This window comes from Schistocerca piceifrons, chromosome 1, assembly GCF_021461385.2.
Source record: "Schistocerca piceifrons isolate TAMUIC-IGC-003096 chromosome 1, iqSchPice1.1, whole genome shotgun sequence".
NCBI classification, from domain to species: Eukaryota; Metazoa; Arthropoda; class Insecta; order Orthoptera; family Acrididae; genus Schistocerca; species Schistocerca piceifrons.
Genome location: NC_060138.1, coordinates 306,420,887 through 306,440,019, shown reverse-complemented (window position 1 = coordinate 306,440,019; position 19,133 = coordinate 306,420,887).

The following is a 19,133-nucleotide window of genomic DNA, read 5'->3' as shown; positions in this document are numbered from 1 at the left end:
AAAAACTTCATATCAAAAGAGGTTATGTCTAGTACCTACAAGAAAATCACTACATCAAACGAGATTATATGTGTCACCCACTAGGACAAGAAATTAACAAAAATATTAATGAAGAATGGAATAACATGACACAAGCTGTCAGAACTGTAACAAATGGAGTTTCAGGTAAAAAAAATAAAGTATCAGAAAGAAAAAGGAATGAAGAAATTGCAAAAGCTGTAAGAAACAAAAACTTAGTTCATCTGCAAGAATTAAGACAACGACCCGATGAAGCAAGATAGATACATAAGGGAAAACGAAATCAAGCGAGAAAGATATAAGGAAAGGTCACTAAGAGTCTTGGCACAAATTTGTAAGCAGCGTTGCAGATGATATACATGACCTACAATATGCACAAGCGTCTTGAAAGGGAAGAAAGAGAGACAGTAAATGTAATCGAAGAGGAACAACAAATAAAGAATTATAGTTCGGTAAGGTAAACTGTCGTAGCTGTGTTGGGAAAGAATCAGATCTCCAAGCGATAATAAAAGGCACTGAAGCTGGAATCATTATAAATACGAAAAGCTGGTTAAAGCTGGAAATAAGTTCAGCCAAAATTTGCAAAAGACCCAACCGTGTTCAGAAAAATTAGATTCAATACATTTGTTGGTGGAGTATTTATTGCTGTTTGAAGTAGTTTACCTTGTAGTGAAATCGAAGTAGATAGTTGCTGTGAAAACATACCTGACATCTTAGCAGCTAATATGGAGCATCATGACGGATACAGAAATTAGTGACCACAAAGGTCGTTGTAGGGAAACTGAATACCATAACGTCCAAACCCGCCAAAAATAAACGCAAAATACATGTATTTAAGAATTCAGATAAATATTCGCTTGACACCTTCCTATGCGACAGTCTCCACTCCTTCTAATATGACTATGTAAGCGTAGTCCAGATGTGATTTAAATTCAAAGAAATACTATCGACGGCAGTTGAGGGATATATACCAAAGAACTTAATAAGAGATGGAACTGATCCTCCATGGTACACAAAACAGATCAGAATGCTAGCCCAGAAGCAACGAAAAAAGCATGCCAAATTTAGAAGAACATAAAAACCTGCTAGAATGGTGAAATGTAGCACGAAATTTGCCTTTAAGAGTTTCCACAATGATACTGTTCTTGAAATCTGGCAGAAAACCCAAGATCTTGGTCGCATGTAAAGTACACCGCTGCAAGAAGCAGTCACTTCACTGATCGAAAACAATGGTGATGTTACTCATGATAGAGTCTCCAAAGGAGACGTAGTAAATATTCTAGAATTCGAGTCAGCGCCTTCGAACATGAGTAACTTAGAAGTAGATTTCCTTGGAGTAATGAAGCAACTTAAATCACACAAAGATACAAGTTCTGGTCCAGACTGTATACCAATTAGGTTCCTTTCAGAGTATGCAGATGCAATACCTTCATACTTAACAATCATACTCAGCCGCTCGCTCCTCGAAGGATCCGCACCTATAGACTGGGAAGTTGCACATGTCACACCAATAGCCAAGGATAGAAATAGGAGTCATCAGCTGATTTCCAGACCCATATCACTACCGTCGATATGCAGAAGGATTTTGTGAATTACTTAGAAGAAAATGATTTGATGACAGACAGCCAACACGGATTCAGATAATATCGTTCCTGTGAAACATATCTAGTTCTTTATTCTCGAAGGATCCGCACCTATAGACTGGGAAGTTGGACATGTCACACCAATAGCCAAGGATAGAAATAGGAGTCATCAGCTGATTTCCAGACCCATATCACTACCGTCGATATGCAGTAGGATTTTGTGAATTACTTAGAAGAAAATGATTTGTTGACAGATAGCTAACACGGATTCAGATAATATCGTTCCTGTGAAACATATCTAGTTCTTTATTCTTACGAATTAATGAGGGATTGCAAATTTTTTCCACATTTTTAGGTTTCCAGAAGGCTTTTGACACCGTTCCTCACGAGAGACTTCTTATCGAATTGAGTATCTGTGCAAAATCGTCTAATTGTGCGACTAGATCCGTTATCTCCTGTCAGAAGGCTCACAGTCCGTAGTAACTGGTGGAAAGTCCTCGAGTTAAACAAAAGTAATATCTGACATTTGCCAAGGAAGTATTATGGGATCCCTGTTGTTCCTAATCTACATAAACGATTTAGTGGACAATGTGAGCAGCATTAATAGATTATTTGCAGATGACGCTGACATTTACTGACATTATTAAGTCATCAGATAATAGTGAAATGATTTAGACAAGATATCTGGATGGAGTGACAAGTGGCACTTGACTATAAATAATGAAAAGTGTGATGTCATCGACATGAGTATCAAAAGGAATTCCCTAAATTTCGGTAACACGATAAACCACACAAATCTGAAGGCTTTGAATTCAACTAAATTCTGTGAGACTACAATTACGAGTAGCTTAAACTGGAACCATCACCTAGATAATATTCTGGGGAAAGCAAACCAAAGACTGCGATTTATCGGCAGAACACACAGAAAATGTAACACATCTATTAAACAGACCGCCCTCTTCTGAAGTATTGCTGGGCGGTGTGGGGTTTGCACCAGTTAGGATTGACGGATGATATCGAAAAAGTTCAAAGAAGAGCAGCTCGTTTTTTATCATCGCTAAATAGGGGAATGAGTGTCATGGATATGATATGCGAATTGATGAGGCAGTTATTAAAACAAAGACTTTTTTGTCGCCAAATTCCTCTCAGCTCTGAAAATACACCGTTGGCACACACCTACATACGAAGTAATGATCATCATAATGGAATAAGTGAAATCAGAGTTTACACGGGAAGATTTATGCGTTCGTTTTTCCCGCGTGCTGCTGGAGAGTGGAATGTAGAGAAATAGCTTGAATATTGTTCTATGAACTGTAAGACACTTAATTGTGAATTGTATAGTAACCATCTGCCTGTAGATACAAATTTGTTAATCAATAACTACCTGGAAAAGGAAGAAGAAAACGATGAGCCTATCTGTGAAAATGTAGAGTCCAGTATCTTGCAGGGAACACAAAGGGCATTAGAGGAAATGAAAAATAGGAAGGCTACAGGAGAAGATGGAATAAACGCCAAATTAGGGAGATATGGAGCCCAATACTAAATCAGACATTTCTGAATCTGTCTAACAAATGTGGGAATTGTTGTTATATTTCAAGATCTTGATCACATGTCCAAGCTATGCCTATATTTAAAAAACTGGCGCTATAAGCAGTTGTGATAATAGTAGGGGAATAAGTGATTTGTATACAAGACATAAAATATATGCAAGAATATTAAGTAAAAGAATACAAGTCATCACTGAGAAGAGAAATTTGTTAACATCGGGTATCGTTTCTGAAAGTATAAGTATGGAGTGTAGCCATGTATGGAAGTGAAACATGGACGATAAATAGTTTGGACAAGAAGAGAATAGAAGCTTTCGAGATGTGGTGCTACAGAAGAATGCTGAAGATTAGATGGGTAGATCACATAACGAATGAGGGGGTACTGAATAGGCACAACTTGACTAGAAGAAGGGATCGGTTGGTAGGACACGTTCTGAGGCATCAAGGGATCACAAATTTAATATTGGAGGGCAGCGTGGAGGGTAAAAATCGTAGAGGGAGACCAAGAGATGAATGCACAAAGCAGATTCAGAAGGATGTAGGTTGCAGTAGGTACTGGGAGATGAAGAAGCTTGCACAGGGTAGAGTAGCATGGAGAGCTGCATCAAACCAGTATCAGGACTGAAGACCACAACAACAACAACCGACGTTTTGTCACTAGAAGAAAAAACGGGTTTAGAAAAGGATGGTCCAGTGCAGATGCCCCTAGGACTGTTTAACAGACAATCATAGATTCACAGTCCTGCCCCAGACGGCTAATAAAGGGATTCTGATCTCGTTGAGATAAGTGGTTAATATTGCAATAACTGTTAATTAAGTTAACATTACGCCGTAAATAAGTTAACTGACGCCTTCTTTACCTTATCTACTGAATATTTCACTTTTACAATCGTATTTCTCGAGAAAACAGAACGTATCGTAAGTGCCGGTTCTCACTATTTCCAGATGTAGATTCACACAAACTTGAAAAGTTTGCTTAAGTATTAAATGAAGAATTTGTTTTCAGCCCACATATATAAAGTACAGCCTTATATATTAGGGAAATTAAAGGTTTAAAATTCTATTTCTTATTTCTTTTTAAAAAGCAAAAGCCCGTATTGCGCTTAGGCGATTTTAGGCCTAATTCTTCCTGTGTAAAAGTTTACCGTTTTAACGCAATTTTGAGTGCTCTATGTTTCTATATTAATAGTGTCCTACACAGATTTAGTATCTCCTGGTATCTGTAGACAATAGAACATTGTAGTTATTCTTTAATTAAGTTTCATAAATAATTTTGTAAGAACCATGTGTGCGAAGTGTTTGAGTTCGGGAGGAAAGTTAGTTCTGGGGTTATATACAGCTACTGTAACAGATGATTTCATTGGAGGGAATGTAGTGGCATGGGAATTGGGGAAGTAAACGAGAGTCTTACACGGTAACAGTCGTTTTTCTCTCGCTCTGTTTGCGATTGGAAAAGGAAAGGGAATCACTAGTAGTGGTACGGGGTACCCTTCGCTACGCACCGTAAGGTGACTCACGGGGTATCTATATAGATGTAGATTTGAATGTTTGCAAAGTACTTTCAAGGGACAGGAAAACAACTGAACAGGAAGGCAGTGTTAGAGCCCTTAAGGCTCAACTTGGCAGTGCTAGGGAGGAGCTGATGAGGTTAAGAGCGGAGAAGGGTGAGGACAAGTGAGAAGCGGTATCAGGGAACAGAGGACACAGAAAGAGAAGAGTATGTGATAGTTTCATCATTGGCACACAATTGATTCGCTACCTCAGTTAAATGAAGAAAAGGCTTAAGTAGACATACACTATGTGATCAAACGTACCCGGACACTTAGCTGAAAATGACTTACAAGTTCGTAGCGCCCTTCACTAGTAATGCTGGAATTCAATATGGTGTTGGCCCACACTTAACCTAGATGACAGCTTCCACTCTCGCAGGCATACGTTTAATCACGTGCTGGACGGTTTCTTGGGGAATGGCACTAAGAAGAGGTATCGTTGTCGATGGGTGAGGCCTGGCACGACGTGTTCTATAGGATTCAGGTCAGGAGTCTGTGCAGGTCAGTCCACTACAGGGATGTTATTATAGTGTAGCCACTCCCCCACATTCCGTGCATTATAAACGGGTGCTCGATCTTGTTGAAAGATGCAATTGTCATCCACGAATTGATGTTCAACAGTGGGGAGCAAGAAGGTGCTTAAAATATCAATGTAGGCCTGTTGTGCTGTGATAGTGACACGCAAAACAACAAGGGGTGCAAGCACCCTCCATGAAAAAAATGAACACACATATAACACCACCGGCTCCGAATTTTACTGTTGGCACTACACACGCTGGCAGATGACGTTCACCGGACATTCGCCGTACCCACACGCTGCCATCGGATCGCCACATTGTGTACCGTGATTCGTCACTCAACACAACGTTTTTCCACTGTTCAGTCGCCCAATGTTTACGCTCCTTACACCAAGCGATGCATCGTTTGGCATTTACCGGCGTGATGTGTGGCTTATGAGCAGCCCCTCGACCATGAAATCCAAGTTTTCTCACCTCCCGCCTAACTGTCACAGTACCTGCAGTGGATCCTTATTCAGTTTGGAATTACTGTGTGATGATCTGGTTAGATGTCTGTCCATTACACATTACGACCCTCTTCGAATGTCGGCGGTCTCTGTCACTCCACAGTCGAGGCCGGCCTGTACGCTTCTGTGCTGCACGTGTCCCTTAACGTTTCCATTTCACTATCACATCGGAAGCAGTGAATCTTGAGATGTTTAGGAGTGTGGAAATCTCTCGTAAAGACGTAAGACGATAGTGACATCCAATCTCCTGACCACGTTCGAAGTCAGTGAGCTCCGCGGAGCGCCCTATTCTGTTCTCTCACCATGTCTAGTGACTACTGTGGTCGCTGATGTGGAGTATCTGGCAGTCGGTGGTAGCACAATGCATTTAATATGAAAAACGTATGTTTTTGGAGGTGTCCAGATAGTTTTGATCACATAATGCAAGTGCAGAGAATACCCAACAGACTTTCATAAGGAAACCAACAGTGTCAAAAAAAGTAGAAAGTAGGAGGAAACGTTTGTTGTTTGAATTTAGCTATGCAAATGGTGTGGGCAAGATTTTTCAGGAAAAATTTGGTGACAGGCACGAGGTCACAAACATTTTCAAGCCCAGTGCTTGTCTTAGCCAAGTGCTGCAGGATGTAGGATCCTTGTACAAGGGCTACACAAAGCATGATCATGTTGTGGGAGGGGCTGGAGCAGGAAACTGTATTGATAGGGATGAAGGCTACAATATTGAGAGTGACTCGAACCATAAAAATATTGGGGTGGTGCCTGCGATCATGCAGTATGCTCGGCCACAGTTGAACAGCCCTTATGAAGGGTCAATATGTGGCTGGATAGGCTACTTCGGGTAGCTACTGCATCAGAAGTGGGGTTGGTTCCTCTTGATGCAATTGGTAGGTGGGATTTGAGTAGGCATGGCCTTTATCTCAATAGGAAGGGTTAATTTGCTGAGTCGATAGCAAATTTGTTAAGGAGAGCACTAAAGCTTGTAGGAGTTCCCTTTTTCAAGGCTAAGATCAGTGCCCAGTGATACAGCATTGAAGAGAACTATGCATAATGAGAAGCTGAAACGAGCATGTAGTAGAGATGTTAAAGTATCACCAAATTCTTATAAATGACAGTGAAAAATAATATGAGGGCATTGCTTCAGGATTTTAGAGGATTGAAAGGTGATATTCTTGTTTGTTTGGAAGATTAAGAAACAGAGAATGCAACAGATGTAGTGTACCTGTCCGTAGATCAAATAGTCACAGAAATGGAAAAGGTAAATGTAAGTGGGTATAAGCTTTCAGCACATGTAATAATGACAGTATGAAAACAGGAGGAGTTGCCATATATGTTAAAAGATATCACACTGGGAAAATTTATAAACTAATAAATTTTGTGTAAAGCAACATATAGCATGGGCTGTTAGTTTAAGGAAAATAGTGGTAATTTTATAATTGTAACTTTGTATAGATACCTATTTTCTTGTGTGCTCCCTATTGGAAAATTTTCAACTATTTTTGGAAAACTTGGGTCTCTTGTGTGCTACCTGTCAGACTGAGGGAAAAAAATTATAATTTGCGGGGATTTCAGTGTTGATTTTCTGAAAGAATTTGATAGGAAGAAAGATCGTGCAGTATTAGTCGCTTCTATAAATTTGATATTAGTTATTTATTTTCCTACTCGGGTAGTACAGGAAAGCAGCACAGTGATAGACAACATTTTAAAAGACCAAGCTAAATATAATCAAGTAAACATTTATCCTGATAAGAATGGCCTTTCTGATCCTGATGCACAGATAGTTACAGTATATGACACAGTGTCAAATAGTAATGTAAAACAGCACTCCAAAAAGGTTGGTTCACTTAAAGATTTAATGATTGAAAATTTTTGGGGAAAGCTTGCAGCAATTAGACTGGGACGAGGTGTAGCAGAAACCTGATGCTCATTTAAAATATAAATTATTTCATGATATATTTGTGAGTATTTTTAAAACAGTTTCCCTTAGAAAGCAATGACTTGCAACTGTAAGAAACCATGTAAGATTCATGGCTTACTAAAGGGATAAAAATATCTTGTAACTGAAAAAGGGAAGTGTATCTAACAGCAAGAAAGATTAATGACCCCGAAACAGTCAATTATTTTAAAAACTACTGTACTATGTTAAAGAAGGTTATTAAAGAGTTCACACGTATGTGTATGATGCCTGAAATTTACTGCACTGGTGAAAAATTAAAACCATTTGGAATATTGTTGAAAGGGAAACAGGGTAACCAAGACCACAGGAATAGGTTGAAAATTTGTAATAGTCATTTTTTAAATGTTGTGGAGAAGAGAGGTTTCGGATGTTCATTAGAAAACGTAAGAGGCAGTACCTCTGCAATTTGATAAAATGAAATTCTACTCACCTCTACTTCTGAAGGTAGGTGAATAATGAACTCAATCAAAAGTAAAAGTTCACTTGGAATTTATGGCATATCAGGCAAAGCACTAAAAGCCTGTTCCCAACAGATAGGTAGGAGTAACTCGATAACCGTGGCCCCCAGCGAAAACGTATCAAAATATACATTTTAATTACATTAAATGTCCTGCAAAAAGATCATTCTTCGTTTCTCTGTGGGACCAATAGTTGGCGTGTAGCGAGCGAGAGGACACTAAAATCTCGTGCACAGTTTATGAAGGTCAAGAATAATATTGCGGGTTGCATAAAACGATTTCTGAGGTTGCAGTTTAATCTCCCTGTATATAAAGGCATAACAATTGGAGCACATATTGGGAACGGAAGACGTACTCAAGACATATTCATATAAACCAAATAGCAACGCAAGGTTGTAGCTTGTCTCCTGTTCTGTACAGACACTCTAATTAGAGAAAGGGTGTATAAAATTAGTGGAGGTATTTGTATATGATAAAATATTACGCGTAATACGATTCTGTTTGCTGATAACCGGATTATTATAAGTACTGTAAAGAGCAGAACGTACGTGAAAATTATAATTTTCGAAGGAAATTCGGACGCCAGCCGTAATCGGGATCGAAATAATTCAACAACAGAAGTTAAAATCCACAATTTTATTATAATATTATTTTATTGTAATTCTAATATTTCTATAAAAAAGACAAAAACAAAGGCTTTCAATGCTCAATATACTGTTAGAACAAAAATTATGATCAGTGACAAATATTAAAACAGGTTATAGATTTTAATTACTTATGAACATATCTCAACTATAAATATGGAAAATCAATTTAGAAATAAATTACTTACGTTTCAGCAAACATGCAGTGCAATAAACAGAAGCCTGAAAGCTAAAACCAGAAAAGACTGAAGTTCTACAAAGTAATTGCTGTGCCTGCATTTTTCTATGGATCTGAAACATGGACGCTGACAAAAGCCAATTAAGACGAAATAAAAGTTTCCGGAATAAGATTCTGACAATAATTCTTCTAATAATTGGCATAAGTAAATAGTTAATTGAACGGTATGAATCTGCTCAGCTGTAATAAACATACGAATTCACATGAATTACGGCTAAGCAACCGAGCTTGTAACCAAGTTGCGTGCTTTGGACATGCGAGTCCCATCCTATTAGCATAACCTTTCTATTACCGAAATCTAAAAATGCCGTGTGTAAAGCAGTCATGCTTTATGTTAAATGGTGAACTGCCAGGTCCCTCAATACTTACAGTAGCCGACCTACCTTGAGTTCTGTAAAAGCATGCAGAAAAAAAGACGAAGCGTACTACTCAATGAAATTGTCGAAATACGTAATATAGATCACAATGATGATTCAGCAGACCAGCCATCTTTGCTTACGGCAAAATGCATGCTGCGTGAAATAGCTTAATACCAACACTGATAACCTCTCCCTTGAAAGCGCATAAACTCCTTTCTCTCGAGCTTCACACCGACTGCAATGTGCAAGTCAACCGCAAAGCGAATAGAATCTGAAAGTTATGGCTAGGGATCACATATTGAGAAGAATAATACATAACTTCATTTAAAGTGTAGCTAAAACAACAATGGTCCACACTACAAACATGCATACCACCGTGTAGTCCAAAACAACCACAGCACGTGAAGTATTTGAACTCAGAAAAGATTGCACGGAATTCACTGAATGGGAAAGTTACGAGATGATGTGCTATAATATAGATTAATGGAAACCCGACTCTGCACCGTGCTTCCAAAGTCACCCACCTTACACTAACATCATGTCTCATCATATAAGGCACTTTCTAAAATTCGAAAAATACTCTTAATATCACAACATCAAGCGTTGTAATTCTAATCAGAAACTAGGAACACATTAACATCATGATGTCTGCGAGTGAACAGCAGATTATGACATCAGTTTTAGGCAGACCTTACACAACTACAAAACATCATATCTGCACTTCCGAGCAGTAGCGTCCTCCCGACTCTCGCTTTGTCCGTTCAGACGCAGCAGCCGCGTGTACCACTCGTTTCTCATTGTCTCGCGGCTACCGGAACGTCAGAGATTCCTCATACCGCACTGCTGAACGCGTCAAACACGCTCATGTTTCCACAGCTCAATAGGTATGCAGAATATATCTTTGCAGAGTGTCTACGATTTAGGAACATGTGAAAGGAAGTGATTACTCAGAATTCGGTGTGTGACAGACAACTTCCAGTGTATATGTAATCAGTTTTAACATTAATGAACATATTATTTTTCACCTCTGCTCATGCAGCTACTCTGCGTAAGCCGACATGTTTACAACATCGTAATCAGATTGAAGATGATTTGGGATTTCAGGTCATCCTGGCACAGAAGCAGCTACATGTGGTGTTGAGGCAGAGGTCAAGCCGATGGTTCCTGATCTCTGTAGTTGAAGAAAGTTAAAAATGAGTCGGGACTTGGATGTCAGGTTGTGGAGGTAGATTTTTTCGTGATGCCTTTAAGTTCTATTCTTTCTTCGGTGTTATGGCCCATCGTACTCCTCGCTAATCTACATGGCACTATCTACCACGAAACCCGTGGTTTCCGCGCTTCCCTGCGCATATCTTCTTTCTACAAAGACATTCTCGGTTCGCAGTCTATTGAGAACAGTTCTGAGCCACAGGACGACTGCTTAGTAACGCCGTTCTTTCGTTTAAGGTTTCTGAGTCCTCGTGCTTGCTATCCTGGCACTGGCAGCACACTATCGGGCTAAGTGTCCTGGTTTTTCACAATCGTAACATATCACGGGTCTCGCCTTTTCACATGGCTGTGAATGTCCTGGAAAACGGCATCGACGACCCACAGTATTTCGTATTCTTTCAGTTTACCTGTGATGACCTCTGCTTAGCGTTTCATCTGTCAGTTTTGGTAGTGACTATGGCTTGGGTATCCGTTTCTCTGATCCCTGTAACTTGTGATATTATGCTCTGCATTTAAAGTGACAGACGAGCAAATGTATGGCTCTGAATAAATCTTGGCTCCTAAAAGTCTTAAGAATGAGCTTTACGCCCTGTTGGTCTATTATCTAATTAATAAACCGAAAGGTGTTCCTGCAGTCGCATTATTGAGTGTAGACAAGTTAAGCGATTTATAAATTAATGAACATAAACAAACAGGGAAATATTTTTAATGTCCGTAGGCAGCTGTGCATATTTAACTTTCAAGAACAGGTGGCTCATTCAGTAAGGTCCAAACTCCTACTGAATGGTGATCCTACAGTCAGTTTTGTACGTAAATAAATTTCATTAACGTAATATATCAACAGTCCTTGAATTATCTAATATGACTCGAGAGACGACAGAATACCTATATGATCATACCGCGACGTACACTCAATACATACGTTCCTTCACCCGCATTCTTAGATGTCCATAACCAAGATCCTATTAGCGATCTGGAGTACCTTTACACGAAAGGAAATTGACACCACTCTACCGTGCTCTCTGACGGCAGAAAACTAGCGTCTCTCCTTCTCGATTTCTCTCATCCGTCCCTCCTGCTCCCAAGAGCACCTCTTCCACCATCAATATCCTCACACGTCGGCCAATGAGAGCTCGAGCAGCTCTCCACCAAGTAACGCTCTTCGCACAAGACGTTGTTATATATGAAAATGGTCCACAAGTCTTAGCGTAATGATTCAGAAACTAAAATAAATATTCAAATCGACGGGTTATGTTCTTAAGTATCTGATGACACCAATTTTTATCATTTTAATTACACATCTAATTAACATCGACATATCTGAGCTTCTAGCAGGCTCTGATTTATTTATAATCAGCATCGAACATAGGTTAATAAATCTATTTGCTAATAATATATGTCTTCATTTCATCAATGTAACTGTCGCGAATGGTCTGGCCGATACCCTTACATAGTGAACTTATATTACGAGGGTTGAATGAAAAGTAATGCCTCCACCTTCGTTAATTGGATTTGGATGGGAATTTTTAATAAATCAAACGCAGAAATAATCCTTAGAATGTGATCTTTAACTACCAATATTCACTTTTCCACATAATCTCCAGCCGATTGGATACATTTCTGCCAAAGATGAATAGGCTTTCTGAAGCTATCACGGAAGAAGTCGACACTCTGTTTCCGCAACCACAGTCTCACAGTTCCCGCAGCGTCTTCATCAGAAGCATAATGATATCCCCGCAGATCGTCTTTCATTATCGGGAACAGATGTAAGTCAAACGCTGCTAAATCTCGACTGTATGGAGGATGCCGTACTGTGGTGCGATTCAGTCTTTGAAGTTCTGCTGTCGTGGCACGTGAAATGTGCACAGATCTTCCGATAGCCAAGCAAAGGAATAATGTGACCCACACGACTTTGCAATATGCCGATTGTGCTTGCAATTTCTCTCTGAATTCTGCGACGATCGTCGTGAATCAATTTATCAACATTTTTCTCGGTGGTTGCTGTCACAGGACGTCCAACTCTTTGTTTGTCACGCAGGTCATGTAGTCCGGCCTCAACATTTTTAAACTTACTCGCCCAACGACGCACAGTACTCACATCAACACAATCACCAGAAACTGCTTTCATTCTCTGATGAATCTCCTTTGGGATGACACCTTCTGCTGTCAAGAATTCAATGACTGCACTGCTTAAATCTTATTGACCGACCGTCTGCACAGGGTTCCATTTCTTTTCACTGTAACAACACAATCGTTCAATGCCAAGGCTTCCCGCCAACTGGAGCTGTAGAGAAGAGGCTACGGAATAAGCCAGTACCTGCCGCATACCAATGCTGAAACTGTTGAAGAGTTACGAAGGTGGAGGCATTACTTTTCAGTCAACCCTCTTATGGTATATTTAACAACAACGTAATGTTAGTTGTTTGTCGCGATGACGACTATTGAGCGGTGCCATTACCAGACACAAGGTTCATTGCGTATCATAAAATTATTTCTCACTCAGTAAATGTAAGTATTTGTGGTGGAATGAATGGTTTGTTTGTAAACTGTTCATGATTGCAGTTGATAATTTTTTGTACGATGAATTGCATTCCTTTGATAGACATGTGTACTTGCATCTGCTGTACCATATTTTATGGCCTCATTTCAGGTTATTAAAGTGAGTGCTATGTCTGCCGTTAGGCAGCCTTATGCGACACTTAGGGACCATCTCCCTGCAGTCCAGCGCGGCTGACCTGCGGCAGTCTGCAGGCGCAATGCCGGCAAAACACGGTCTCTCACTAACGCTAATCCTCCCATTGTCCGTAGGACCTCTTAGTACGTTCTCAGCGAAACCAGTTCTAACCGTCCAGCTTTCTGTTCATATTTACTCGGACGCAACATCCACTTAAGTCTTTGTTATGTTCCCCTGAAGCCTCGGGGTTCTCCCAAGACTCGTTGAGTTACAGGCTTCGATCTTAAGTGTGTCCTGGTATCACTCACCGAACGGAATCTATACCACGAACGCTCAACAAATGTTAATTACTTGTTAAGTTCATTTCCAGCCAAGATTTTTCCCTAGACTCCTTACTTTATCAACTCAGCTGCATGGTGTCTATTTTCCGTATATGACCATGTGTCTCTCGTTAGTTTATTTCCTTGCGTGGTGGCCTTCTCTCTTACATTTAAAACAGCAATCTCTCGGATCGCTGGCTTTGCCGAACCTTCCATTACAAGAGGCGACTGAGGGCTCTCAGTACTAGATCCACCATTTGGGTTAAAATGAATCCTCTCCTCTTCCCCTCACAGATGTATTAATCCTTTCATATTAGATTACGTGTATAAATAGGAGTACTACTCGCCTCAGCTTCCCCAGTGAAGCTTGGCTCTCCACAATGGCCGAGTCCTTCGTTACTCCCTTAGTTGGCTTCTCGGTATTGGTGCTGCAATGTGTCAACGTGACTTGCCCAGTCGGCCATAATCACGACGCTACTCTGTCTATTAGAGAATAACAGACACGCATGAGAATCTCAAGCCCGTTTTGACTCATAGTTGTCCAATAGAATCACCTTCACATCCGCTCATGTAGTGGTGGAATCACGTAGAAGTTAGAAAAATGTGAAGATGGTCTGGAGTTAGGTCAAATGCTAAGTCACAACTGTCTACCTACTCTAAGCTCATCTTTATTCCCGTCAAAAGCTCTATGAATTATCTTAAATGCGTCAGATGAAACTAGTTGTTGAGTGGGAACTTCATATATCTCCTGATCCACGTTAGGGGATTTTTTTCTCCTTTCTCGAAACTCCAAAAGTGTTTCTATTCTATGTTGGACTCATTTAGCTCATTTGCCAATCAGACAGGCAGCACTACATTGGCGTCTTCAGAAGGTGTTACATTGGAACTCATTGTTATCAGCATGCACGTGCTGCTGATTCAGATGTCGGTGGCCACAACGTCCACAGCCGGACTGCTGCAAAACTGTCCTTCAATTTGCTGCAGTGTGTTGCTAGCGGCTGTCTCATAACACTGAGACACGGGCTGGTTATTTCCCGATTTCTTCCTCTTGCTTCCATTTATTTCTATGTTCCTGGTGTACGCTATAAAGAACTGTTCTTCTCGTTCACTGTACCTGATGTATCTCGAAAGCTCAAGTTGATATATAAGACTAGGATTGCTGGATCTCCTCAGAGAAACTCGTATCTTACTCATCAGTTAACGTACCGGTATTTAGTCAGGTATTTAAGGCTGGATCCCTCATCTGACACAAGTTTGTATGTCGTAACCGGACATGGGTAGTAACGTTCTTTGAATCCAAGAATCAGAGTGAGGTTACGTGGGATTTTACACTGAAGCACCAAATAGACTGGTATTCAAATACAGGGATATGGAACCAAGCAGAATACGGCGCTGCGGTCGGGAACGCCTATATAAGACAACAAGTGCCTGGCGCAGTTGTTCGATCGGTTACTGCTGCAATGGCAGATTATCAAGATTTAAGTGAATCTGAACGTGGTGTTATAGTCGGCGCACGAGCGATGGGACACAGCATCTCCGAGGTAGCGATGGAGTGGGAATTTTCCCATACGACCATTTTACGAGTGTACCGTAAATATCAGAAATCCGGTAAAACTTCAAATCTCCAACATCGATGTAGCCGTAGAAAGATCATGCAAGAACAGGACCAAGAACGACTGAAGAGAATCGTTCAGCATCACAGAAGTGCAACCATTCCCCAAATTGCTGCAGGTTTCAATGCTGTACCATCAACAAGTGTCAACGTGGGAAGTATTCAACGAAACATCATCGAAACGGCCTTTCGGCTTTCGGAGCCGAAGGCCCATTCATGTACCCTTGATGACTGCACGATACAAAGCTTTACGTCTCGCCTGGGCCCATCAAAACCGGCATTGGACTGTTGATAGCTGGAAACTTGTAACCTGGTCGGTCTCGTTTCAAATTGTATCGAGTGGGTGGACGTGTATGGCTCTGGAGGCATCCTCATGAACCCATGGATCCTCCATGTCAGCAGGGGACAGATCAAGCTGGTGGAGGCTCTGTAATGATTTGGGCCGCGAGCAGTTGGAGTGATACGGGAGCGCGGATAAGTCTAGATACAACTCTGACAGGTAACATTTACGTAGTCTGTGCATCTGTTCATGTCCATTATGGATTCCGTCGGACTTGGGCAATTCCAGCAGGGCAATTCGACAGCCCAAACGTCCAGAAGTGCTGCAGGGTAGCTCCAGGAACGCTCTTCTGAGTTTAAACACTACTACTGGCCACCAAACTTACCAGACATGAACATTATTGAACAAATCTGGGATGACATGCAACGTACTGATCAGAAGAGATCTCCACCCCCTCGTACTCTTACGGAGTTATGACCAGTTCTGGAGGATTCATGATGTCATTTCCCTCCATCACTACTTCAGACATTAGTCGGGTCCATGTCACGTCGCGTTTGCGGCATTTCTGCGTGCTCCCGGGGGCCCTACGCAGTATTAGGCAGGTGTACCAGTTTCTCTGGCTTTTCAATGTAGTTCATCCCTCTGCTGCACGGGAGCAGGTACGTGGGCGTTTGAGACGGCAGCTACGAGGGCGTTTGAGACGGCGATGGAGGTAAAGCTGAGGGCTTTTTAGGTCTCTCTGGTTGGAGACGATACAAAATGATTGGGATGTCAGACTAAGTACGTAGATACGGTTTTGATATGGAAATGAAACTTCGGGTTTGCCGAAGAACACAGACACTGGTTTCTAGCTTGAGTCCTGGAACTCGCTGAACGTAAGTGTAAATCACAGAGGGGGCTTGTAACCACAAGCAATTATTAGATGCGGGAACCAGTTGCTAGAACGAATGGCCACAAGTCCGGCCTAACATTCTGTTAGGAATAGAGTGCACACTATTACGTCTAAATATGGCATTCAGACTTTGATTCGTGAAAGGAGCCAGTTACTGTTGCTGTAACTGAACTTCACGGTCAGTGACACGTCGTAATGAAGTGACAACGAGATGTAATTGCATTTTGGCAAATGCACAAAGAAAACCACAAACCACAGTCTAGAGATATATACAGGTAAGTTTTGCAAGTCGATTTGTTGTACAAACTTAATCGAGTATGAGTCTTATCGCCGTCACAGTACCTGATGTCAGCTGGTGGTCATCCGAGGTGCCGGTGTCGACGTACTGTGAGGTCGGTCTTTGCTGCTATCTGGAACTCTGCTCTTCTGCAATTGATGGGCTGTATATACTATGTTCGAGGCTGTTAGCTTACGGTCAGTGTGCGACCCTGCGGCCTTTCAAGTGCAGTCTGCCATCAGCGAGCGTGGCATCGACGGTTTACCTATGTGTGTGACCACATACCCAACTGACGAAAGTGACTTGCGTCGTCTCTTAGCGTTATATGCTTCTACATGTCTCAGCGTAAGCTACAGGACTCATTCCTAATATCGTACTTAGCTGTTTTTTTTTATTTTTCTGGCAGCCTTTCGTGACTCGGTCGTTACAATGGAAAAGAAGGAGTTTTCCAGACGAAACTATTTTAAGTTTGTTTGAAAACTTATTTGGCTATCCATCAGACATTTTGTGTTATGAAGAAAAAGATTTAATAAATTGTTAATGCGTTTGGACTCCTTCCTTAGCCACTTACAGCTTAAATAATAGGTAGTAAAGGTCGTTTTTTCTTCTAGTGTTGCGTACGGTCAGAACTATTCTTGTAAAATTTGTGGCTGATTTTTACACACGATGAACATTAGCAAATACATACAGGGTGATTCCATGATGATATTTCAAACTATCAGGTGTGGTTGAGTAGCGTAAATGTATGAATTTGCAATAAGTGACACTGGTATGAAAACGATTGAGTCGAAAACTATAAACGAAAATCAGCCTCTGGCAGTGGAATGCATGTATCATTTCTGTTATTGCTGCGAATGGTCAGCAAAATTGGGCTCAAAAATGCATACCTTAAGAGCCATGAGCACTTGTTCACCTTCGCTACTACGAAACTCATTTCTTCTACTGAACAAGTGCCCGTGGATCTTAAGGTACATTTTAGAGCTCATAAATAGATTTCTTTTTTTCTTGTGTTTATCCACACGACCTACACCAAAAATATGGAAAGCAAAGAGTTAGTAGTAGAAGAGGTGTTTTGACACTACCAAAGATAAGCTAGTGCCTGTAGCTCTTATGATATGTATTTTTGATCTCATATTTACAGGACAGTTTTTGCTTGTTTTGCACCTTATTAGCACCAATGAAATTTACCTATACTACCATAATAGCAACACCAGTACCGGTACATGTCTTCCATAATTACAGGTGTCAGAACGATTTTCGCTTATACCTCTGGATTCCGTCGTTCTGGACCAGGTTCCCTTTATTTATATTTATGTATTTACCTTTCTCCATCATCCTTGAAAGTTGGTAACATTATCACAGAATCAGCTTGTATTTTGTGAAGGGACCGTCAAAATCCTTAACTCCTCGTAGGGTATCGAAAATATGACTGCTAGAGGACACCACATCTTGTTCTTAATGGTAGATTGTGTGCAGGCAGCACTTTCTTTCTGTGTGATTAGTTACCACAAAAAAATCATTCTATAAGACACTTTTCAGTTGATATACGTTAAGTGCAGGGTGTAAAGGGTTAATTGCAGATATTTCTCTTGGAGACAGGGAACATTGCATCGAACAATACTACTTCAGTATTTACCTCATTTGCATACTAATGATTATAGCTGTTACAAGTCATGCGTTTTTAGATTGCTTAGTATTTCCAAATAAATGATTCAATGGAAAGCCATTAATGCTTATTTTTCACTTGCAGTGGGTCTGGTTCTGAAGTGTGGACTTGTGGATGCAGAACGGTTAATCTGTACTGACAGGTGTGGACCACTTAACGCTGCAGTTAAGATCTGTGGAAAACATCACCTCGTGAAGTTTGTGACGTGTTTGTGGGAAGACTGCTCGATAAAGAGAAAAAACAACCAAGATACTAATTTGTGTACTTACTACGGTACCAAATATAAAAATATCTGCGGTTATAACTGTTACTCGCGGTATACTATTGTGATTCCTTTGTTTCCAAGTGTAGATATTATACGAAGAGCAAAAGCAGCTGAACTTAATTATTTGAAACTAAACTCCGTCCGAACAGGCCTTGGAAGGCCCAACGGTACCAATCGACCGCCGTGTTATCCTCAGCTCACAGGCGTCAGTGGATGCGAATATGGAGAGGCATGTGGTCAGCACACCGCTCTCCTGGCCGTATGTCAGTTTATGAGGCCGTTAATTATTTGAGGAGGCTGGTAATATACTTCTTCCAGTTGTTATGATGGTTACCTGAAACTGTCAGCTGTATTGGAGGCCATCTCAAAACCTGAACGCGGTTGTTCTTCTTACTGCAGAAGTTTATCCGCCCAGATCGCACAAAACACACGATGATTACTAGTTGCAGCGAAATTAAATTGGCATCTTCAGGTCATTTATATTGATGACGATCAGAAAATGGCGATTGAATTCCGCTCAAGCTACCAATAATTGTGTATTTTGTTGCGATATGGCGGATAATCTT